General features: G+C 40.4%; 1 protein-coding gene and 1 long non-coding RNA gene across 2 annotated transcripts in view; one reads left to right on the forward strand and one right to left on the reverse strand.

Moving 5' to 3' along the window:
• The window catches only part of ODAD2 (outer dynein arm docking complex subunit 2), a 190,411-nt gene that overhangs the window by 7,821 nt on the left and 157,652 nt on the right, over positions 1–24,938 (reverse strand). The window lies entirely within an intron of this gene.
• On the forward strand, positions 1,328–24,243 carry LOC144331386 (uncharacterized). Its single transcript, XR_013398487.1, has 3 exons — positions 1,328–1,387; positions 1,649–1,729; positions 24,135–24,243. It is a non-coding gene; the product is annotated as an uncharacterized LOC144331386 (long non-coding RNA).

A 24,938-nucleotide genomic window follows, 5' to 3' on the forward strand; every position in this document is an offset into this window, starting at 1 on the left:
GGAGCACAGGTGGGGGGAATTTACACTGGCAAGGGCAGAGGACTCCTTATGGGACAGAAAAGAGCAACAGAAGGAGAAGGAATGAAAAAGGGGGAAGGAGAACTTTCATCCTGTTTTGAAGAGTTTGAGAGGTTTGGAGTAGAAAGGTTGTTTTAAAAGCAACTCTGAGGTGAGAGAGATATACTGAGAAAGATTAAGAACTTAAAGCTTAATAGTGCATGATTGTACTCTCTATCTTCGAGAGAGTAAAACTAGGATTCAAATTACTTTCAGGCTGGGTGCATGCCTGTAATCCCAGTGCACTGGGAGGCCAAGGCGGGAGGACGGCTTGAAGCCACAAGTTCAAGACCATCTTGGGCAACAGTGAGACCCTGTCTCTAAAAAAAAAAAAAAAAAAAAAAAAAAAAATTAACCAGACATAGGTGTGTTCGCGTGCACCTGTAGTCTGGGTAGCTGGGTGGGTCTGAGAGGCTGAGGCGGGAGGGCTGCTTGAGCCCAGTTCTTCAAGACTGCAGTGAGCTATGATTGCACCATTGCTGTGACCTCAAAACCCATACCCCTGACTATGGTTTGATAGTGATTTTTCTAGGAAGGAGTGAACAGCATACTGTATCTAGATTTAAGAGAACTCGTCTCTTAAAAAAAAAAAAAAAAAAAAAGAAAGAAAGAAAAAAAATACTTTCAAGTGCTATTGGGTTGCTAGGCTTCTGTTTCTCCGACTGCATTTTCAGGTCAGGACTAAACCATGAGGCAGCCTGGTTTCGTATGGGTTACGCATTTGAATCGCATAGTCCAGTGTCCAATACAAAGCAAGTGCTCCATGAATGCTATTCATGCTCATGGTGATTATTTTGCCAGTTCAGAAGTCTGGTTCTGGCATTATTTCCTGGAGGCCTGGCCTGGTTAGTTTGGAAGGAAGGAGGAATTTTGGCCCAGAGGTCAGTCTAGCTTCTGTCAGCACCTGCTCCAGGCCCTGCCTTGTCGCTGGTTGACCTCCATGGACACCGATGGCCCAGGCTCCACAAGGCACTGGCTGCTGCTACCTGGTACAGCTGCCTTGGAAAGGAAACCTTTGACCTGATGCCTGTCAAAATCTAGCCTGCGTTTCGCCCATCCTCCCTCAGACCTGGTCATTGTTCTGCGGTCTCTGCTTGGGCTTTCTAAGAGTCGGTTGTATTTATTTCCAAACTCTTGATTCACTTACATAATTTCCCATTGCATAAACCAATGGACTGTGAGTGTCAAGCCTATGAGTCATAATGTTTGGCACACAGAAAGCTGCTGTGTGTTGGCTATTCCCGGAGTCAACCAGATAAGGGTTGCTGGAGGCAGCATCTCCTGTGTGTTCACAAGACTTATGTTAGAAGAAAACGTGTAATCTAAGCAGGTACCCTTTATATGACTCTACTCTATAAATTAAATTTTTCTTTATCTGAGTAACTTCTAGTCCTGAATGTACCAAGAGGACTGCTCTTTGTTGGGGGAATTTATTTTCCCTTAAGTTTCTTACATTAACCACAAGGCTTCATTCTATATCCCATATGCTGGTTGGTTAAATTTTAGCTTAACAATTAAACCAATGAAGCCCAGCAACACCCCCCCCACCTTTATTTTTTCTTTTTGACAGAGTTTTGTTCTTGTTGCCCAGGCTAGAGTGTAATGGTGTGATCTTGGCTCACTGCAACCTCAGACTCCTGGATTCAAGCCATTCTCCTGCTTCAGCCTCCGAGTAGGTACGATTACAGGCATGTGTCACCATACCCGGCTAATTTTGTATTTTTAGTAGAGACAGGGTTTTACCGTGCTGGTCAGGCTGATTTCAAACTCCTGATCTTAAGTGATCCGCCCACCTTGGCCTCCTGAAGTGCTGGGATTATAGGCGTGAGCCACCGGGCCCGGCCAGCATCCCACTATTTTAAAGAACTATGATTTATTCTTTACTGCTGAATTTAGCCTGCTCTGTCCATTTTACTTAGCTAAGTACAGTCTCAATCAAGGGTATAGAATTGGAAGTCTAGAATTTTCTGTGTGCTCAGGGTCTGAATGGCTTATTATTTGAGACATACCCCCAGATCCCTCTTTGAGTTTTGCTGCTAGCTAACTGTATTGTTTTTCCCGAGTTTAACTTTATTGTCAATAAATGTTACTCATTGCTTTGTTATACAGCCAGAGGCTACGCATCTAATGCTGTTTTACAAATTGAATAAGGTTATGCTACTGTCCCAAACCACCATCTGAAAAATATGTAGCATATATGTGTCTTGGTTTTGAATTGGGTTCAGGAATATGTTTTTATTTTCCTATGAGCCTCACAAGCAAACTAAGGCACTAATTTCTTTAAACTAAGGCACTAGTTTCTTTAAACTAAGGCACTAGTTTTGTTAAAACTAACAAATACTCATACAACAGAAAGTTGGTACAAAATCCTGAATTTGATGTGCAGCTAACAGAAATGAAAGGCAGTGCGTATTTTCAAATCACTCACACACAGAGCAAGGTGAGGGCGGTTTCTAATCTTTTTGTCACAATTACATAAAAGGAATAGTTTTCTTAGGAAAGTGAAATACAAATTTGGTACAAGTAAGTATGAAATTGGTATACACTTTTTCAGTGTCTATTTTTTGATCTATAGACTTTCTTTCCAACAATAAAGACATTTTTTAATATTCTAAGGGGATTACCTTTTTGAAGTCCTTGTTCCTTTCCAACTTTTCTCCTTTTAATCCTCTGCCTCCCCCAAAACACACCTAAGGACTTTAAATTTATTGGGAGTTTCATATATACACTGAAGGAAAAACTAGCCCCCATGCTTTTGAAAACTTAACTGCACAGAGCACTTTAAAACAGCATTCAAACAAATAACTTTTTACAACGTTGGAGTGAACAAGAACGTGGGGAAAGGCACAAGGAGCTGTTTGTAGACTGGGTTAACACCAATGCTTCCTCTGGTGTAAAAGGCTTTGATCTTAAGGTTCATGCCCTCGGCATGCAGCTGTGACCCACAGTTCACATCTCCTGGAAGGTGTGACAAAGGTAGCATGGGAATTGGGTCTGAATTCAATTTTTACATTTCCATTTAACAGTTTATGATTTTATATAATATTTCAGTTGTATGGAAAATATGTACCAATTTGAGTGATAACAGATTTTCTTGTGGTTTGACTTGACATTGTTTGGGTGAACACAGCCTGGAATTATGAGTTTTAATTAGAGCCGGATGAGCTCTGGAATGCATACCAGGCTTAGGGGTTTTCCCGAAAGATCTTAAGTGCCCAGAGCTGATTTGAACTGGGAACCCTTCTGACATTCTCCTGTTTACAAGGCATTGCAGTGACGTTGTAGCACTCATGCACAACCCAGTAACAAGAAATGCCTTTGGACTGTGTCTGCCTATGGAATGGTTTCCCAACTATTTGGGTTGGCTTGGGTTCTGCAGCTCTTCCAACAGAGAATCCACCGCAGTGTCTTGCACATCCAGACTCTGAGCCTCAGCAATTCATTTCATATGACAGCTCACCAGAGCTAGGGGCCTCAAAACATATGTAACATTTGCTGGTTGGAGCAAAACCTTTAGTTCTGTTTGGTCAGTGAAGGGAGTCAAGGGGCTTGCCTTTATTGGTGTCTGTCCTCCTCAAGGTGATAGGTGTGTGTGTGATCTGAGGTCCATGTCTGCAAAACTTGGATCTGCTTATTGGATCCAGTACTCTTTCTGTGTGGACATTCATAAGTTTATCTTCTGGGTTTTCTTCCATGTTTCTTCATGAACCTTCTATTAGAGAGCTTTTGTGCCCAAACAGACAGACAGGAGATTCGCACATTGGCTTAATAGTATTGGGAGTAGAAATGGGATATATCATAGAGAGAGCCCTATTGACTTTCTTCTAAAAATGCTAGAAAAGAAGAATGACTTGATGGCTGGTTGGTCAGGGGATTGTGGAACATTGCTCAGCACCCTATATCAGAGGAAAAGGAAGTGATAAGTTTCTGTCTGCCCAGGGCAGAAGCTCATGGTGTCATTTGGAATGGCCTTAATTTGCTCTTGGATTTTTACTCCTATTAAATATAAAGAATATTGGCACACATAGGAGCTTCCTACATAAGAATGCTAAAGAAATAATAGGATAAGGATGGATTTAAAAGATCTATGTGGACAAGATTGTTTAGAATTGCATTTTGCTATTGGTTAGATCAAAGTGTAGATGGCAATTCTCTGGAAAAAAAAATTCCCATAGATTATGCAGCAAAGTGGCTATGAGTTTATGCTTTGAGTTCAGACAGTCTGAATTTGAATCCTGACTTTACGTCCTCCTAACTATATGTGACCTGAGTTAACTCTCTCTAAACCTTAGTTTTCTTATCAGTAAAGTTAGGATTTTTAATAGTACTTTCCTAATAAGATAGATGTGGGATTAAATGGGAAACTTAATGTAAAGTCCTCATGCCATGTGCCCCTAAATTAAAGTTGTTATTATTACTACTCTTATTATCTTGACTTAGAGATTGTTGTTGACCAGAGGCAATAATATTTACTGTTAACTCATTTTCTCTGCTACAGTTCCTGTTGGATTGATCCAAATAAGCAATTTTAATCTAGTTACATTGAAAATTAATCTGGTTACATTAACAGAAGGTTCATGGTTTCCCATTAGATGGTCAAAAACAAAAGTCAAGGCATTAGAACTAACACATCTCTATGTTCATAAAAATAGATCAGTAAGTTCTTATTCAAATTACTGTTTTCTCCTGTATCAGTCTCTAGTCTAGGAGAACATCAAATCCTGCTGTGGATTGAATGTTTGTCCCCTTCTAAACTCATGCTGAAACTTAATTGGCATTGTAACAGTATTAAGAAGTGGGGCCTTTAAGAAGTGAATAAGACCTGAGGGCTCTGCCCTTATGAATGGATTAATGCTGTTACAGGGTGGTTGGGCTCCTAATAAATGGGTAAGTTTGGCCCCCATCTGCTCTCTGTCTCATGAACTTGCTTCCACCTCCTGCCCTTCTGCCATGGGATGAAACTTGACAGATCCTGGTGCCATGCTCTTGAACTTCCCAGCCTCTAGAACTGTGAGAAATAATTTTTTCCCTCATAAATTACCCAGTCTATATTCTTTTATATTAGCAGAAAGTGGACTAAAGCCCCACAGGTAAACAAAGACACGAATTAAATTATCTGGAACAATCCATAGATCTCTTTATTAGAAACAATCCACAGGTTTCCTCTAGACTTAAGAAAATTGCCCTCTTGATATAAACTCTGAATATAATGCCTGCATTTAACTTGGGTTCTCTCCCATTGGTGTGAGATTGAAAGTCTGTTGGCTGTCTGTATTCTGTTGTTAGATCCATTTTTTGAGAGACTATTTGGAAATACATTTCTTGGGGAAAGGTTGTATATATAAAACGGTCAAACAGTGGAACAAGCTGGGTTTCACTGTGACTTCTCTGGAATTTTAAGTCTCCAACCCTGACCTGAACTCTAGACCATTCAGCTTCCTACTTGACATCTCCACTTGGATATAAAAATGGCACCTCAAAAAGGACAGAGTTGAACTCCTGATCTTCCCATTTCAAACCTTATTTCCCACAGCCTCCCCTACTCAGCTAATGCCAACTCATCTCTCTAGTTGCTGGGGCTGAAAATCTTGGCGTATCCTTGACTCCTCTCTTTCTCTCATAGCCCTTATCCAAGCCATGAACAAAATTTATTGGCTCTACCTTCAAAATAAACCCAGAATCTGTCCTGACATCTTCTCATTACCTTCACTGGTCTGAGCCACTACCATCTCTTGAATTGAATTTAATGATTAGGCCAAGTTTTCAATATGCAAAAAGATCTGAAGCTGACTTTAAAGATTCAGCCTAGTGAAAGCAAAAATTCTCAGATTCAGAATGTATTAGAACCTTTCTTTCTTTTCAAGGGGAGACAGCAGAGAAGAGAAAAGACAACTTAGCGATCTGGGAGAATGGTAGCTTCATTTAGAAATGGCCATGAGTCTTTTTAAGAACTGACATGCCTAATACTCAACTCAGAAGTTGCTGGAATTGCTGCAATGCATATGTCCTTCCATCACTCCAAAACGTTGACTATTTTTGCTTTGTACGTAACGATGTTACGGAAATGTTTTGGTTTGGTTGTTGCCTTCATGACTAAGCTGCTAATGAGGAGGACAGGTAAAAAGGGTTGAGTTCCAAATCTAGGTCAGCTCCACATAGGATAGGGACAACATGTGTACAGGAGCGAGACAATGCATAGCCTGGATCAGGTTATCAGAAGCTGGAGATGTCTGTGGCAATATTTGGAATCCTTTACAAGCCAGACTTTGCCGAGGGCATGGAAAGCAGGAGACTTGAGCCAATGTTTCCTATACAATAAGTGGAATAGCAGCCCTTGTTAACACCTGAGCTACTGAATCCATGTTTTTCTAATATATGAATAAAATTATGACTGAAAATGACACCTCATCCTCACAGTAAACAAACAAGACAAAAACATTTTCCTCCAAGCACCTCGCCTCTAACATCAGACCCTGACTTCCTCAACTCCATTGATCTTCACTTCAATTCCACATTAATTAATCAGTCATTCTTATGGTCATATCCAGACCTTAGTAATACCAGTGACTGCTTCATCTCTGCCTCTCATTGCTGTCTATCAGAAATTCCAGGTTCTGGAGAAGGCAGAATGGGATCAAGAATATCAAAAGGCACTGATCTACCAGCGCAGTCTCCCTGCTCTGGTCTGCCATGTCACCTGCTTTACTGTCACCAGGTTTGACTCTCTGTTCTCTATCATTCTTCTCCCATAGTGATATTACAAATTGAAATTCTGGCTCTCAACCAGGCTTCCAGATCATGTACATCCATTGCAGCAATGGCACACACATTATGATCCCTAATTTCCATCAGCTCTCCATGTTGCCCGGTCATCCACCCAGGTGTCTCTCTCATCAACTTTCTCCACAGCAGCTATTTAAAACCATCTCCACTCTCCTCAGATTACCTAACCCACCACTTCAGTTCCCTCACTCTCAAGCATATGTCTTTGCCTCCTACTTGGTGGGGAAAATAGAAATCACGAAAAGGGAAGTGGCCCAACTCACTGCCACCACACGCACAGATTCCCGCTGCAAGTGCACGCGTCCTTTCCTCCTCCCATCTGTCATGTGGAAGAGGTGTCTCCTCCTGCCCAAGCTCATCTCCTTGCCCTCATGCTCTGCATCCTCCTGCCTCCCTCTCCACCTCCTCTGGAAGCTGACTGCGCCATTAGCCCCCCTCTTTCCGGTATCTTCACTACCTCTTTCACCCTTCTTCCTGCTCTTGCCAATTAACATTTAAACATATCTGCTATCTCAGAACAGAAACATAACAAACAATGGAAAACCACCAAGACCTCCTTTATATCCCCGTCCAGCTAGCATCCTCACTCTCCAGCTAGCACTTTCCAGCTAGCATCCTCACTCTCCTTCTCAGTCAAACTTTTCCAAGGGTGACCTCCACTTGCTGCCCCTATTTCCTCACTTCTTATTCAAGGCATTTGTAATCGCTTTGCTATGCATCCAGGGGACACTTTTGGTTCTTATCTTACATTACTTTTCAATAACACTTGTCCCATCAGTCATGCTCTTGTGCTTAAAATATTCTCTTCTCTTGACTTTGTGAAAATAACACTTTCCTGATTGTTTGTTTGTATTTTCACCTCTTTAATATTTAATTGCTTTTTTCCAGGAATCCTCTTTCTTAACCCATTATGATATGACTCAGGACATCATGGTATGTCCTTCAACCTCATTTTTTGTCTATACACCCTCCAAAGGAAATGTCATTCACTCTCATTATTTCATGAACAACTGCTCTCAAATCTATGTCTTTAAGGACATATATACATAGCAAACACACACACGCACACACACACACACACACTATATATATATATATATATATATATATATATATATTCTGCATGTCTCTGCTTTATGTTTTCCAAGATGTTCAAAGCCATTGTGCCCCAAATGAGCTCTTACTTCCCCCTACAAGCAGATTTCTTCTCTCCTCCTTAAATCTTGTTGTCCCAGCCAGACATTTAGACATCATCACTCTGCCCTCTTTCCCAGGCATCACATCCAAAAAGTCACAAACTCCTGTTGTTTTTACTTGTCAATTATCTCTTGCTTGAATCCACTCATTTCTCTTCATCTCCGGGGATATCATTTTAATTGCAATCACCATTCTCTTGCCCTGAGCTACTGCCTAACTCATCTTCCAGCCCTGTCCATCCATTCTCAAACCAGAGTAACTTCTGAAGGGCCAATGGGACCCACTGATTCTCCAACTCAAAATATTTTAATGGCTCTCCAAAGCCAAATTTTATTCCCCAGAAAGGTTCACAGGGGTCTTCAGTGGGCTCCAGTTGACATTGTCCCCTTCTGTTCATCTTTAGCTTCTGTTCTTTTTTCTGTGACTATATATTACTTGTGCTATTTTAAAAGTTCTAGTAAGTGGATTGGCCAGAAGGAGATGCAGAGGAGATAAGGAGTCATCAGAGAGGAAGGGCAGGACCAGGAGGCCAAGAAATCACAGAAACCAGTGAAGGGTGACACTTTAAGGAAACGGGGATGTCAGTATTATACTATGCCTCGGGGAAGTTAAATTCCTTGAAGGATGAAAAGAATCCCTTGAATTCAGACATTTGAAAATCCTTGAGATCATTAATAGGGAAGTCTCTGAAGTTTCTAAGGCAAAAGTCAGAAGACAGTGAACTGAAGAGCTAGGAGCAGCTGGGGCAAGGAGGCTCCTCAGAGAATGCTACTTCTCTGATATGATGATTTCTGCAGTGGGCATGATCAATTGATGGGGGGTTAGGAAGGAAGATTAAGACTAAATACGCAGAAGTGAGAGGGAATTGCCAATGTCAGAACTTATAGCTTCTGGAGAAGTCAAAATGAGATCACCATTACAGAGGATGGGAAAGGCCAGGAGAAGGAATACTCAAAGACCAGAAGGAAGATGTTTAGACTGAAGGTAACTACGGGTAAGTTTGTAGGTGTGCGACAGGAAGTTGAGATTTTTTCTGGCTTTAACTTCATTTTTTTAAATATCAAAGGCAAGTTCATGTGAGTAATATCCCTACTTAATGCAGACATAGGGTTACTGTTCATAATTTAACATGGAAATATTTTTAAAGCAATAAAAGATATGCACCATCTATTAGAAAACAATTACCTTAATTATATAAATAAGCTTTCCATGAAATAATTTTGTTTTGGTTGATAACTTTACTTTGGAAAATGCTAAGAATTTGTGTAATCTGATGCAAAGCTGTTAAATCTTAACAAGTAAGAAAAGTTCAAAATTGTTTAATATAAGAAAAAAGTCAAACAGAGAATTAATACCCATATTAAAAATGAATAATTAGTTCCACAGTATTCCTTAACATTAGAAAAAGTATAATTTCTTAATGTTATGTTTGCCTTTATATTTATCTATCTTCCAAAATGAACTCATTATTAGAAGAAATTTGAAACCAAAGACAAGCCAATATTTAAAATACATTTTTGGATATAGAATTCATCCCTCATGTGGATAAAATTAGAATAGATATTATCCAGAAGAGATGAAGCCAAAGAATTAAAAAGGAAAAAAAAAAAAAAAAGAAACAAAATCCTTTTGTTGAGCCATTTTCCCAATTTTATTTTGATTTTGGTTCGGCTTTCAAAAGCAGATTAATATAGAAAAAATAAAGTACAAGGCTGGAAAGAAGAGCACAATTTTTCTTCTTCGATGTCAAATAAATAGCTTTCCCTGCTCCTACTAAATCCCTGCTCCTACTAAGCTCATAAGGATGAAAATAAACGACTAATTTCTTGAGAAATAACCTTAAGTGAAAGATTCTTTTGGTCCAATAATTGCTTTTTTCAAACTCCCGTTGACTTAACCTCATTCTCAAGGCCTCCTCGGCCTTTCCTTCCATTCACCCTGTTGATATCAAGTGCATCTTAAGAGTCTGTCTTGTCATTTGCTACCAATTTGAGGAATGTTTTCCTTGTCTCATATAATTTTTTGGAAGGCATATGTCAAATGTGGTTGTTATTTCTTTTTTATAACTTATTTCTAACAGAACTTGTCTAAGACCTTTAAAAATGGAGCCTAAAAAATATTACAGTACAATACAGAGTAATGTTTCTACCCACTCTGAAAAAGTCCCCTGATAATCCCCTAACATTTTAATAAGCAACTAGATATTAATTTTAGTCTTTTTGCAAAAATGATATAAAACGATGCTTTTCAATTTCATCTATATGAGAACTTCACATTTCAGTGAAAGAAACGGAACGAGTTTTAGAACAGAATGATCCTTCTTCCTCTCTGGCAAAGACTGTGTTCATTTCAGAGCCCATCTTACATGATTTTTGCCAACTTAGGTTTTCAGAGCTTCAAGACTGGTCCTAAGCAAGGTATTCAGACAGCAATTAAAAAATATATATATATATATAAGCAGTGGAACCTGTTTCTTTTTTCCCCAGACAAAACTTACTTCTTCTATGAAATCCACATATATGTGAACATACACATGTAAGATAAAATGGAACATCTGAACACAAAGTGGGGCACAGGGTCGTGGAACTTTGCTGTTCCTTCTTGTTCCCCATAGAGATCCTTGAAGAACCTTCTCCAACTCCATGATACTCTAAAAACTGTTCATCTTCGTAATAGGAGTGGGGCCTAATCCTTGGTCTCCTCACCTCCTGGTTTCCTGGAATGTCTTTCTCACCACATAACACCTCCCCTTGCTGCTCACTCCTATCTGGTAGCCTACTCATGTTCCATTCATTACACACGGGTCTGCGCAATCTGCACTTACTCTTCTAACAATTGCCCCATACCACTGCACCATAGTCCCTGAAGCTCCCATTCTCTCATTGAGAGTCTCAAGTCGATGTTTGGAAGAACACAGTTTAAACACATTCCTACCGAGTGTTAAGTGGCTGATAGCCTTGCTTAATCTTCCCAGATTTAAAATGAATGTTTACAAATTTTAGAGAAGATAGTTTTCAACCAGATCTTTAATTTATGAAGTTTCAAGTTATGTGGCAATATCACATGTGCGTTTCAGGCAGCCTAGTGAAATGGTTCTATTCAGGAAGGTCTTTTGGGGCCCTCTAAAATATACATGAAGAGGATCATCGTTTTTATGTTTTACTGACTCGTCTGAATATTCTCCCTGGAACATTGGAGTGGATTGCATCTCTAAGCCTTTTCCAGGATCAACCCAGAGTTCCTGTTGGAGATTTAATAAAGTCGTTCCCTCAATACTGATCTTACTTTAATATCAGTTTGGATCTGGGGCACTGAAATGGCTTATTCATGCCAATACTTATTTAGTATTAATATAGCTGTCTTCAGTGCACATCTTATACTTCTGGCAAGATTCTTTAAATAATTTTTTTTTCTCTAGTACATCTTTTGGATAAGTTGGGCAGGTGGACAGGTCCTTTTTCCTTTGTTCTATCAGGTAAAGATGTTGCTGATCAGCTGTGATGTGATGTTAAAGGCACCATGAGGAAAACACAGTCTAGCCCTGAAGGAGTGGATGGGGGAGGGAAGAGGCATGAGGAGGGATCTGGAGGCCAGTGGCCCAGGGGACAGTGCTCCCAGAAGTCCACCTGTCTTGTGCTTGGATGCATCTTTACATCTGCACATAACGCTACCTCTGCCTGCAACACTGATGGACTCTGGTCTATCAGAACAATTCTTTGTTCTTGTTTGATACTAATTCAAATGTTCTATGAATTGGAGGTAACATTTATAAAATATTAAACCTGTACATTTTTTCGTCATCACCGAAAATGACATTCCCCTGCCCAAATTCATCATTATAGACCCAGGAAAGGCAGAGGGGTTAGAGAACCTTCAAGAAGGAAGAGAATAATAGGAACAATAGCTGACACTTCCATAGTGAGTGCTTACCATATATCAGGCACTACTCGAAGTGCCTTATAGGATACTGATTCCTTTGAAGTTCTCAACAAACCTAGCTAAATTTTATTATTAACATTCCAATGTATAGATAAGGAAACTGCAGCATAGAAAGATTAAGCAACTTGCCCAAAGTTGCAGAGTTTGGCAAAGTCAGGATTTGAACTCAAGCCCTAGATTCCATGCGCTTATCTGCCATGCAGATGGCCTCCCTTGGCGTAGGTGTCCACACAGAAGAAGCTGGACTGGCCTGGTTCCTGGATGCCCGGTGTTGGCATATTCTGAGGCATAGCTGGTCCTCTCTGGCCCTTTGGCCATCATGCTCATACTCTGTAGTCCCAGCCATGTGCCTTCATGTTTGCAATTGTTCCCCTCAATGGAGCCTGTTTGTTTCTGCAAACCCTCCCTGTGGGTCCGTGGGTGCATGTGGCTCCCCTCTCCCCTGCATGCCACATGCAGTCTGTGAGGGCACCAGGACCTACCTGAGGCTCACCCTTCTAGGTGCCTGCCTTGACCCACAGTGCATCATTGCTCCTGCACCATACTGGACTCGCAGTCAAGCACATCTGGGGCTTCCCCTGAAGGCTGGACCACATACTTTCATCTTTGCATCTTCAGGGGCTAACACAGAGATAACTCAATAAACAGTATTTTGAAGTTCAGATGCTTGGCGTATTTCAGCTGCAGCAACAAATGAGGCTGAGAAGATTTAAAAACCACTCCTCAGAACCTTTCACTGATTTCAACTCAGAATCCTTAAAAAATATCCTTGAATAATTCTTTGGTACCCAGTGAAACTTATTAGTCACTCTTTTGCCTGGACACAATGTCTCTGGGTGTCTCTGGTTTGATTTTTCTCACACCTTTACTTGTACACTGACTTGATCTTATCACACATGCCCTCTTTCAAATATCTTTAGCTTCTTCAATAAGATTATTCCTAGCGCCGACCCTAGAAGCATACTGCCAAAGAATACGTCACGTGCTGACTACTTTCTCTCTTGTCCCTTGTATCGCAGCTAGGTCCACTAATTATCCACAAGATCAACTTTCTGCCCCCTCCTCATGTTGTTCACACACACACAGACACACACACACACACACACACACACACACACACACACACACACTTCTTTTCAATTACTTTGGTATAGAACTTTGTCAAAAACATCCTGGAAATCTACATGATGATCTGGCGGGCTCCTTTTGGTGTTACCGGTTAGCACATTTCATGAATTACCAGAGCACGCATGACCAGGAATACTATTTTTCTCCTTAAACGTTATTGCTCAACACATATGGCAAAAGGAGTTAATGTTGCATTTCAGCAGGATACACTCACCACGGGCATCCTATTTATCATGGTCCCATGGTACGCTAAAGCTCTCGTGGGTTAAAACTAAACATCTCTTTTTCAGCGTATCATTTTACTGTGACATAAGCAGCTACTGAGAAAATTATCCTACTTATCATGAAAGGAATAAGTAATAGGAATAATTTTTTCAAATTATTTCAGTAAAGTCGAAGGGTATAAGAGGAAAGTATCAGTGCAATATGGCTTTTCCAACTTGGCAGGGGCAGGTGGAATCTGTGATGAAATTGTTACCTTAACAGATTGGCTTTCTCCCTTGCCTGGCCGTGCTTTTTGAAGTTTTTCATATACCACAAAATACATAATAAAGGGTAGTTCAGTTTACTCTGAACCCCAGCTACATGGCCATGACATATTTAGAGGTGACTCTGGGGTGCATTCTCAAACACGGTGCATGTTTTCTAAATTTACAGTCTGATTTATTGCTGCCAATTATGACTGCCAAAGGCTTCTGACAGTGTGGCCAGTTTGTGGTGTCCCTAAAAATCATCAGCAATTTGAAAACATTAGCACCCGGCAATAGTCATACTTTGCAATGATTGCCTGTATTTATCACCTTACTTTTCCAGGGTACAAACTGAAAAAATATCAAGGAGGGAAATTAAACTTCTCTAGCAGCAGGGAAAATACAGCATTGGAAATAAAATGCATTGTAGGAACTCAGCCCCTCCCTGTATTCTTCAAAATTAAAATAAAGAATTTAAACTCCGTGGCTTATGTGGCTACATAGAAGAAAAATATTGTAAGTATGCATCTCTCCTCAAATACTTTTTATTTTGTCTTCACATTTGAAGAGTATTTTGATATTAGGATATTATGGTTATGTGTGGGACAAAAAGTGGGGCGAATAGTCCATTGCTTCATTCAACAAATATCTGCTATGTTCTGCTCCATGGCAGGCACTGAACTAGTTCCTGGAAATGCAGGAGTAGACAAGAAAGGCTTGACTTCCACAGGGGTCTTGCAGTTTGCTGAGATGCACAATTATGTTGTTACAATGGGGAAGAGACGTGCAAGTCCTGGGTGACTACAGACAGCAGGGTAAAGGCAGGCCTCCCTGAAGAGCAAGAGCGAATCTGAAACCTGAAAGATGGTTATGAACAAAGCACTGTGTAACATGGGGATTTGGAGAATATTCCAAGCCGAGGAAGGACAGTGGTGAAAGTTCCACATGGTGCCACCTTACAGGGATTTGCAGTGTGTGCAGCACCAAGGTGCTGACCAGAAGGTGAGTGACATCCAGGCCCTGCTCTGCTTTCCAGCTTGGACATCCTGGAGTGTCACTGACAACTCACAAGAGGGCACAAAAGTAGCAGATGATTGCCAAGACAAGTCCTATGAATGCACTGATTTGAGTCCAGGATAAACTGTTTTAACCTAAAAACTCTCAAATGTAATGATTGAAATAATCTAGAAGGTTGTTTTCCCTGGTGTAACATTATACGTGCATGTGGTCTAGCGCTGGTAGCATCGCTCTGCCACCTTCATTGTGCTGGCCAATCTCAGTGAGTCCAAAGCTGCTCCAAAGGCGCTATGCCTCGGCCTTCTGGGATAGAGATGGAACCCATGAAGCCACAGGCATCCCTTACATAGGGCAAGAAACACAAATAGCACGCATCACTTCTTCTCACTTCCCATTAGTGAGAAGCTAATCACACGGCCACAGCAAGACTCAAGGGAAGCTGAGAAGCATCTTCTCTGGCTGGCTGCCATGTGCTATCATCAAAGACGGGAGGATGAAGGTTGGTGGACATCCAGGAGGCTGTGCTATGAGGAAGGATGAGGGGCAAGAAGTGAGATAATGATGGAGAGGCAGGCAGCGGGCAGAACATGAAAGAGCTTGTTTAAAGCAACAGGAAACCATGCTAGTGTTTTCAAAAGAGCAGTGACAGATGTATGGGTATACGCTTGCAGAAAAGACTATTACAGAGAAGGCTTGATCAGGGTAGACACAAGCTGAGGTTTCTTAGCGATTCTCTCATTTAATTCTCAGATGTCCTTGTTTACCAACAGCCCAGATTCTGCATGCAGAAGACACCTATCTAAGTCATAGGGTCTCCGAAGAAATTGCCTGAAAGCTCTGATTTTAATGGAAAGTTTTTCTGTAGTTGTGGATGGAAACCTGAGCTATCCTATATTGTGCAGCTTTCCACCATCAGCGACTTTGTGATGTGGCTCTGAGTTTTCATGAGGTCACCCAGGCCCGACAGAACACACGACCTAAGGTGCAGGGGTTGCTGCACCAGCACATCCGTACTTGTAGACATCGCGTGGCCCTGCGTCCTGGCCGAGCCACAGAGAACAAAACCACTCTCAAGGCCGGCACAGTCCCACCAGCAGGCCCTTGGAGGAGCGTCAGATCCCGCCACGGACACAGGACCCATCTACACAGCTTCTTGGCCCTGAGGAGATAGGCTGCTGAAGCTGGCACCTCCAATTCTGTCTACAGTGGAAAGCAGAGAGGCTGAGAGCTGAATACCTGCTGTCTGAGTTGGTTCGATGTACAGGAATGGGACTTTAATCCAGGGAGGTCAGATGTGAGAAGAAGCAACTTAGAACGTCACCCATCTCACACCTGTAGCCTGAACTTGACGATTCTCCTCCTATAATAACGACAACAGCTGCAGCAACATTCAGATGCCCCCACTGTGAGGCGGGTGTGTTCTCTCTCTGAACAATGTGAGGGTTAGGGCACCGCGCCCTCATACAGTCAAAAACCCACATATCGCTTTTGACTGCCCCACACTTAATGACTAATAGCCTACTGTTGCCCAGAAGCCTTAACAATAACATAACCAGTCAATTAACACCAAGTTTGTATATCATGTGTGTTATATATTGGCTTCTTAAAATAAGAGAGGTTTAACAGGGGATAACATGTTATTAAGAAAGTCATAAGGAAGAAACAGCCTGTCCAACATGGCAAAACCCTGTCTCTACTAAAAATACAAAAATTAGCCAGGCATGGTGGCAGGCACTAGTAATCCCAGTTACTCGGGAGGCTGAGGCAGGAGAATCACTTGAACCCAGGAGGCAGGGGTGGCAGTGAGCCGAAATTGCACCACTGCACTCCAGCCTGGGTGACAAGAGTGAAACTCCCATCAAAAAAGAAAAAGGAAAGAAAAGAAAATCATAAAGAGGAGAAAGTGCATTTACTATACATTACGTGGAAGTGGATCATCATAAAGGTCTTCATCCTTGTCATCTTCCCGTTGAGTAGCCTGAAGAGGAGGAGGAGGAAGAGGGGTTGGCCTTGCTGTCTCAGGGGTGGCAGAGGCAGAAGGAAATCTGCATAAAATTGGATCCATGCAGTTCAAACTCATGTTGTTCAAGGATCAATTGTATATATATTTAGTACATATACACAGTTGAATACATATGAGTGTGTATGTGTGTGTATACAGAAAGGTATTTCATCTTTCCTATAACTCTTTGAGGAAAATATTATCATCCTTATAGAACTGATAAGGACACAGAGCCCAGGAGTACTGGGTGACCTGGCAGCAGAACTCGGGGCCAGAATCCAAACCCAGATCTGCTAACACCAAACACACATTCATTTCCCTGAATCCTGTCTTTTTTTACTTCATTAAATAAAAAAGATTTATCCGTTTTCTAAACTTGATCAGTGAGAGAATTTGGGGACGTCTTCCTAAATTATACCAATATGTAAACATATTTCTATTCTATCTAAAATGATTTTTTGCAAAACCCATCTAAATTTGCAAGCAAGTCACTGCGATATCCTATAAAAAAGTACATTAGAAACCTCTGATGTTTTTAATTCTTGAAAAATGGCCTGTGGCAGCTTTAGTGCCTGTGAGCTACAGGGTTCTTACCTTTATGGTTCACTCTCAGATCATTAGTTTTATGGTAGGACATAATTTCTTTAGGATTTCAAGGAATACGGAAAATACAGTTAAGCCATATTAGTGGTTTTGACTTAATTAATTATAATAATTACTATCAATTGATTAATAGTGTTGGTTAATATTCAATTGTTAATTTAATTGAATAATTATCAGAGCAGAAACTTGAAATGGTGTTGAAACACAGAGGACGGATTTCATAAACATCAAACCTAAAGAGGATAGCTCAGTGGTTCACGACTAAGCCTCAAAGATATAAATCAAGATTTGCCCTGGCTTTGCAGGGAATGTCGCTCAAGTCAGGCTCTCGAGTTGCCTTTCCAGATCCTCAACTGCCCACTGTGAGGATTTCTGGGACTCGTAGGAGTGTAACTGAAAACAAATTTTGATGCAAGAAAGGTCATATTCTTCCCGAGGGATAATTTGTTGTCCACACAATTCCACTGTAAAAGACACCAGTATCTCTGCTGCCTCTCTGGGTCACAGCGAGGATGCTCCCATCCTCATCTCTGCTCCCCTGTGACCACACGGTCCCATGCTGCTGTCACTCAGAGTGAGACCTATCGCGGGCGCCATCTTGGCCACACATCTTCGATGAGCGTTTCTTCACTTCTTTGATAAAGACAGTTCATTCCCAAAGAGGTTTTTGTTTTTACTTCTCTGCATGCAAAATGGCATGAATGAAAATATCAAGTTGATATTCTGGCAAGTCATTTCCTAGGCAAGTGATTGTCTAAGAAAAAATACCTTAGAAATATATTTTCACAGAAATTTGATCAGATTTCCACAATCAGAAAATCATGGATCTAGAGAAAATATCAGTGTTTTCAGTCATTAGTGTGTATATTTTATGTTCTTATAATAAGCAGAGGTATAAATACAGACTATAAATACAGACTAAGGCATCAAACCGAACGATGGTTTTCATTGCTGTAAATGGAACATTAGGGTGCTTTTCTAATTCCCTCTCTCTGCCGGGATTCAAAATTTAAACGCGGCTCATAAAGAATGATAAAATAAACTTTACAAATATTTCTCTTACTTTTGCTCCTGGGTAAACAAAGATGTAGAGAACCAAGTGCTTTTTCCACAAGCATATTATAAACGAACACAGTATCCGCAAGCCCTGACTTGTTAACCATAAGGACGAACCATTGTGCTCCCTCACTCCGGAGCACCTAGAGTTGTTCTGATTGAAATCTGCATAAGCTGTAATTAATTTGATTTTTAATGTAACTTTTTTTTAGCTCCTGTATTTTTATTTCAAAGAGGGACATCTTACTCCATGGCGATGGGTTGAGAAACACAAAGAACAAAGCTCCTAAGAATCTAAGATTTTTGTATTTTTTTAAATAACAAAACTGGATTAATCCTGAAGAAATTGAAAAAAAAGGAGTCTTAGAAGGGACTATTAATGCATGCATGTTTTTGGTACATTAAAAACTCCAACGTACTAATTCAAGCACTGTTTACTTTTTGTATATAACAGGATTGCTATTTTCAAGGGAAAAACAGAAGATATTTTCTGAGTGCCAAGAACTACTTACTCATGAAGTCTGAAATACCATTATTATTAGTAGTAATTCTTACATTCAGCATCTGTGAATAACTTCTTATACGAGAACACTATTTTGGGTCAGCTGAAGGCTAAAAATAATGAGTTGGCTTTCTGCCTTTGTGTATTGAGTCAAATAGCTGCCAATTAATATAATGGATTTTTTTTGTTCCTGTGATAAATTTCAGAAAATGGGAACAAATAGTTGTTGATGTTTCATAATTTCCAATGGAAAGAATATATTTCTCACAAGTTTAAAGACTGACTGCACTCTAAGTAACCAAACAACTACAAGAAGCTGCCGGTGTATTTCTGTGGTTTAGCAAAAGGGCCAAGTCGGAAGGAAAAGACATTCCCAACATTTTCTAAAGCTAGATAAATACAGAAACGAAATATAGATGAAAGATGGAACTGCTCTCTGTAGCATCTGCCAGATTCCTCGACTTTTTGGCACACTGATTTAATTTGGCAAAGGTACCCAGTAGCAATCTTTTCCATTAAAAGGAGCAGCATATACTTTATTTTACCATACTGTTTGTGTATTTTTGACCCTCCCAAACTTTCTTTTTTAGAAGGCAATTATTTCTACAGAGTTGGCTGCAATTACATTTATTTGAAACGGATCATTTATCAACAAAAAAAGCTGCGGGGCACAGCTGCTGTTGAACAGATCCAGTGGACCTACGGCTCGGCAGGAAAGCGTCTTTCTTTGAAACCAAGAGATATTTTAACATGTGCCCGCATCATCTTATGCCAATCTGACGCTTTTGATATCCAAACCTATTTAAATGTGGAGGAACCCTGGACTGTTCAATTTAGGCGAGATAAGCTACCCAGCTCTGTCGTTTTTTCTATTTGTGATCAGAAAAACTGTAACTGAGTCCAACATTCCTAATTTTGGTAACATGATGATGTTAAGAAAAGGAATAATTCTCCCGTCCAAAATCAAATTTTTGTGGAATCCAATACTTCTTAACCCTGAATTTTTTTCTGAGCTGGCAGTGATTCTATAGTAAACTTCTGAGGATATATAAGTAACAATCTCTAAAAATATGACACGCGGCAGCAAGTATGAAGGCAATGTTTTCTGGCTTCACTCAACTCAGGAAAGAGAGGCTCACACCTGATAAGCTTTTTATGTAACTCAGAGGAAATGACTTTTTGTTTTCAGATTTTTTTGGTTTCTTCTAAACCAAACAAAAGCAAAATATGAGGGGTGTTCACCTGTTGCTATGAAGTTTTTGACTGCAACATTATGGTCAGGTATTTGGTTTTCAAACAGCCCCAAATTGAGGCAGACTGTATAGTTGACAGTGACTTGGATATATTATTGTTACTAATGTTATTTGCCATCTAGTGCACTCTTTCTTAATCACTAAGTAGCAGCTAATTTAAAGCAGGGGAAGAGTATTAGCTTCACGTGAGTGCCAGAAAAACGCTGTGGTTTCAACATAAAGTTGGGAGCCAACAGCGACAGATATAAAATACCGAGATGTATAATTTGACAAGTTTAAAATCCCCAAACCAACATGGGAATGCTTCACAGGTTTACATGTGCATAAAGTGAAGACTGTTTTGCACAAATTTAAAATGGTGAAGGAGTGTATCTTTTCTTAAACTTAGGTTGACAGTGTAATAGTTCACCTCATATAATCACAAAGTATTTGACAAAAAAGAGCCAACTGTTATTCTGTTTAAATTTCAGGATGCTGAATCCATACCAACAGCTGGCAGTAGCTGAGTCTGGAATATTTTCAAAAAAAAAAATATAAATGATTACCTTTCACATTTATAATTTACATTGATTTAACTCACAAAGCTTGCCTTATGGAAGAGTTCTTTAATAAAAATAAAACAATAATAATAAATAAAACTAGCCAAAGCTGTCAGAAAGAATTTGTCATTTTCACAAATGAGGTAGAATATTCTACAAGTTAAATATTGGGTAAAATGTCCTCTGTACCTTTGTTTTGAATCTTTATTGATCTATTTGTACATATTTATGTACATCTTTAAAACAAGTGCAATAACAACCTCATACTAAAAGCATATATTTGACTCTAAAACAGCCTAGATAACAGTATGACAAAAGATAATGAATGTCAACTGACCTAAGAATTTCTCACATCAGTTGGTTCAGAAATTTAAATTCTGATTTGTCACATTTGTGCACATCTTTTGGAATGCCTTTCCAGCATATCATGAACTCCTTTGACTGCCCTTGTGTTCCACCTCCAGTGGCAAGTCTTGGAAGCCATCTTGTAAAATATCACGTTTCCTTGTCCACCACTGATTGGACAAGGGGCGGGTACTTTTCCTAAACTGGGCCAATCAGCTTCCCTTGTCTGAGATTTTTGAACTGAAACTGGGGGTGGGGAAAATATGTGGCCTCTTTGGGGTAGCTGGATGTGTAAATCCAGGAGAAGCTGTAAAGAAAACAGTGGCAAAAGAGAGGAAGTCAACTTGCAGAGAAAGAGTAAAAGGAAACAAATAAGAAAAGAGGAGAGATTACAGATGGAAAAAAGATGCTAAAGGCTTTGGAGCTCAGCACCTTCTTAGGGCTCTGCTGCTTTCTTGCTCATGGGAATTCTCTTTGGTGCGTAAGTTTATTTGAGTTATGTTGCTCAAATATGAGTTATGAAGTAATTTACTGATTTATAGCGGATCCTGCATTGTATCTGTAGGACTTTGGATGCATCACTTAGACTGTCGAGCTAAAGCTTCCCAATCTTTAAAATGGGAGAGTAATGCCTGCACCAGGGGGTTACAGTGAAGATTAAATGAAATAAGGAATAAAGCACACAGGCCACGGGTGAAGGCTTAGTAATTGATTGTTATTCTTTTTAAAATAGATCAATCTGAAATACACATTTTGTAACATATATATGAGCTATTTATATTGGCTATTTGCTAGTGTAATTATTAAGCCTAATATTCTAATATTGGATAATTATTCATTTAATGGGTGACTCCAAGTTATCTAATGAAATTTAAAATAAAAATGGGCTTGCTAGCAACTGTTATTACTATGATTATTTCCCTCCTTGTGGTAGAAAAAAGGTTTGTGAATGGATTCTTAATTCTTCCTGTTCCCTTACTCTCTCATCCAATCTGTAACCAAGCCTTGTCTAGGCCACTATGTCTCACGCGCTTACAGCTTACCAGCCTCATAGACAGATCAGCTTCCAGTTTTTCTTTTCTTTCCTTTCTTTTTCCCCTCCCCCCCACCCGGAGTCTTGCTCTGTCACCCAGGCTGGAGTGCAGTAGTACGATCTCATCTCATAGCAACTTCCGTCTCCCAAGTTCAAGCAATTCTCCTGCTTTGGCCATGTCCAGATCAACTAAAAGTAGAAGCCAAAATAATTCCCTACAGTAAAATCTTTGAATTCAAATAAACTGAAAGAAAAAGTCAAGTCAGTTGATTGATTAAAATTCTGAACAGACAAAATATTTATCCAGGTTTTATATCTGAACCCTCATCTGGCATGAAATCAATGGAGTAAAAATAATAATTTAATAATAATTACTAAAGCTAATTGTACATATGCCCTTTGATCCAGCAATTCTGCTCCTGGGCATATACTCAACATCAGTCGGTGCTTACATGCACCAAAATACATGTCCAGAAGCTCATAGCAGCACTATTTTTAATAGACCCTTTTAATATGTAGAGGATCCTAAAACAAAAGATTCATGTTCAAATTATCCTTCATAAATTTCTCAAGATGTTGGATAAGTGCTGTATGATTTGTAAACAATATCTGTGATTACATTTAAGGCAACATGTTATATATTCCCTAGAATAAACTAGAAACTTGTATCTCAAATAAATTAGAAAACCATATCTGGAAAAAATTAGAAACTGGTGTCACAGTTTGTTTTTTTTTAAAAATAAGCTGAAGCTATTTACTGTGGAGTGCAAAGTCTAAAATAAAAACAGCCTATCTGCAACAAATCTGGGCATGAAAATCCTGAAGGTTTAGAAAAGATCGAGCTGGATCAATAGTAATGTACAAACCTTTCCAGTGATCTATAAAAATATACAAAGCTTGAATACAATTGTAGTGGATGCTGTAGTGTGCCACCCAGCATAACTGGGTAGAAAAGCAACGGGCTGATGCAGAGTGGCTCTACATATTCCTGATTAACTGAAAGGTAACTGTAAAACTTAGCATTGAGGGCTGGGCATGGTGGCTCACGCCTGTAATCCCAGCACTTTGAGAAGCCAAGGCAAGTGGATCACTTGAGGTCAGGAGTTTGAGACCAGCCTGACCAACATGATGAAACACTGCCTACACTAAAAATACAGAAAAGTTAGCTGGGTGTGGTGGCATGTGCCTGTAATCCCAGCCACTCAGGAGGCTGAGGCAGAAGAATCGCTTGAACTTGGGAGGCAGAGATGCAGTGAGCCAAGATCATGCCACTGCACTCCTACCTGGGTGACAGAGCAATACTCTGTCTCAAAACAAAACAAAATAAAAAAGTTAGCATTGAAAATTAAGAATATTAATAGCCTGAAGATGCAATAGACATAAATAAAAAGATTTGCTTTTTCAAAAAATCATAAAGAATCTGGTTTAAACTTCATATACTATAACTACTACTAACAACAATGTTTAATTCTGCCCAACATGGTCACACCTGTAATCCCAGCACTTTGGGAAGCTGAGGTGGGAGGATCGCTTGAGGCTGAGTTCAAGACTGACCTGGGCAACACAACAAGACCCCATCTCTACAAACAATAAAAAAATTAGCCAGGTATGCTGACACGCGCCTGCAGTCCCAGCTACTGGGGAGGCCAAGGCAGATAGACCACTTGACAGGAGTTAGAGCCTTCAGTGAACTATGATCGTGCCACTGTACTCCAACCTGGACAACAGCGCAAGACCCTGTCTCAAACCAAAAAAGTTTAATTGGCGTAAATTAAGAATATACACCAGCTGCAAGAGCAGCAAGGGGGTTGGAAAATTGCTAAAACTGAAAAGAGAAATGGAGCCTTTGGGGTGGATTTTCAAAAGAGGATGTGGGAGTTCTAACAGGAAGGGCAGACATCATTCCAACATGAAGCAAGCAAACTCTCTGCCAAGTCCCCTTCCTTTTTGTGCTCTCTCCTATAAAGCAGAGTTTCTCAACCAGGCTTAGTCCTTCAGAAACAACCACAAGCCTAGGAGTCCACATACATTTGTGCATTGGGCACTTGAGCTTTACCTTCCAATGCTGGTTCAGAGAGCAGCCTCTAAACCCACGTTTTCTTGAGTCCTTTCCTTATGACCTGAGTGATTTGGGGAAAGTTATTTAATCTTTATGAAACTCAGTTTCTTTATCTGTAAAACTGAGATAATAACAGTTTCCAACTCAATAGGTTATGGAGAAGATTGAATAAAAGACTCCGTGTGTGACAAGGGTTCCAAGATGGCCGAATAGGAACAGCTCCAGGCTACAGCTCCCAGCGTGAGCAACATAGAAGACGGGTGATTTCTGCATTTCCAACTGAGGTACTGGGTTCATCTCACTGGGGCATGTCGGACAGTGGGTGCAGGACAGTGGGTGCAGCCCACTGAGCGAGAGCTGAAGCAAGGCGAGGCATCGCCTCACCTGGGAAGTGCAAGGGGTAAGGGATTTCCCTTTCCTAGTCAAGAGAAACTGTGACACACAGCACCTGGAAAATTGGGTCACTCCCACCCTAATACTGTGCTTTTCCAAGGGTCTTAGCTAATGGCTCACCAGGAGATTATATCCTGTGCCTGGCTAGGAGGGTCCCATGCCCACAGGGCTCCCTCAATGCAAGCACAGCAGTCTGAGATCTAACTGCAAGGTGGCAGTGAGGTTGGGGGAGGGGCGCCTGCCATTGCTGAGGCTTGAGTAGGTAAACAAAGCGGCCAGGAAGCTCGAACTGGGTGGAGCCCACCACAGCTTAAGGAGGCCTGCCTGCCTGCCTCTGTAGATTCCACCTCTGGGGACAGGGCATAGCCAAACAAAAGGCAGAAGAAACCTCTGCAGATTTAAATGTACCTCTCTGACAGCTTTGAAGAAAGTGGTGGTTCTTGCCAGCAATGGAACAAAGCTGGACGGAGAATGACTTTGACAAGTTGAGAGAAGAAGGCTCGAGAAACTCAAACATCTGGGAGCTGAAGGAAGAAGTTCGAACCCATCGCAAAGACGCTAA

This window comes from Macaca mulatta, chromosome 9 (genome assembly GCF_049350105.2).
Source record: "Macaca mulatta isolate MMU2019108-1 chromosome 9, T2T-MMU8v2.0, whole genome shotgun sequence".
Taxonomy (NCBI): domain Eukaryota; kingdom Metazoa; phylum Chordata; class Mammalia; order Primates; family Cercopithecidae; genus Macaca; species Macaca mulatta.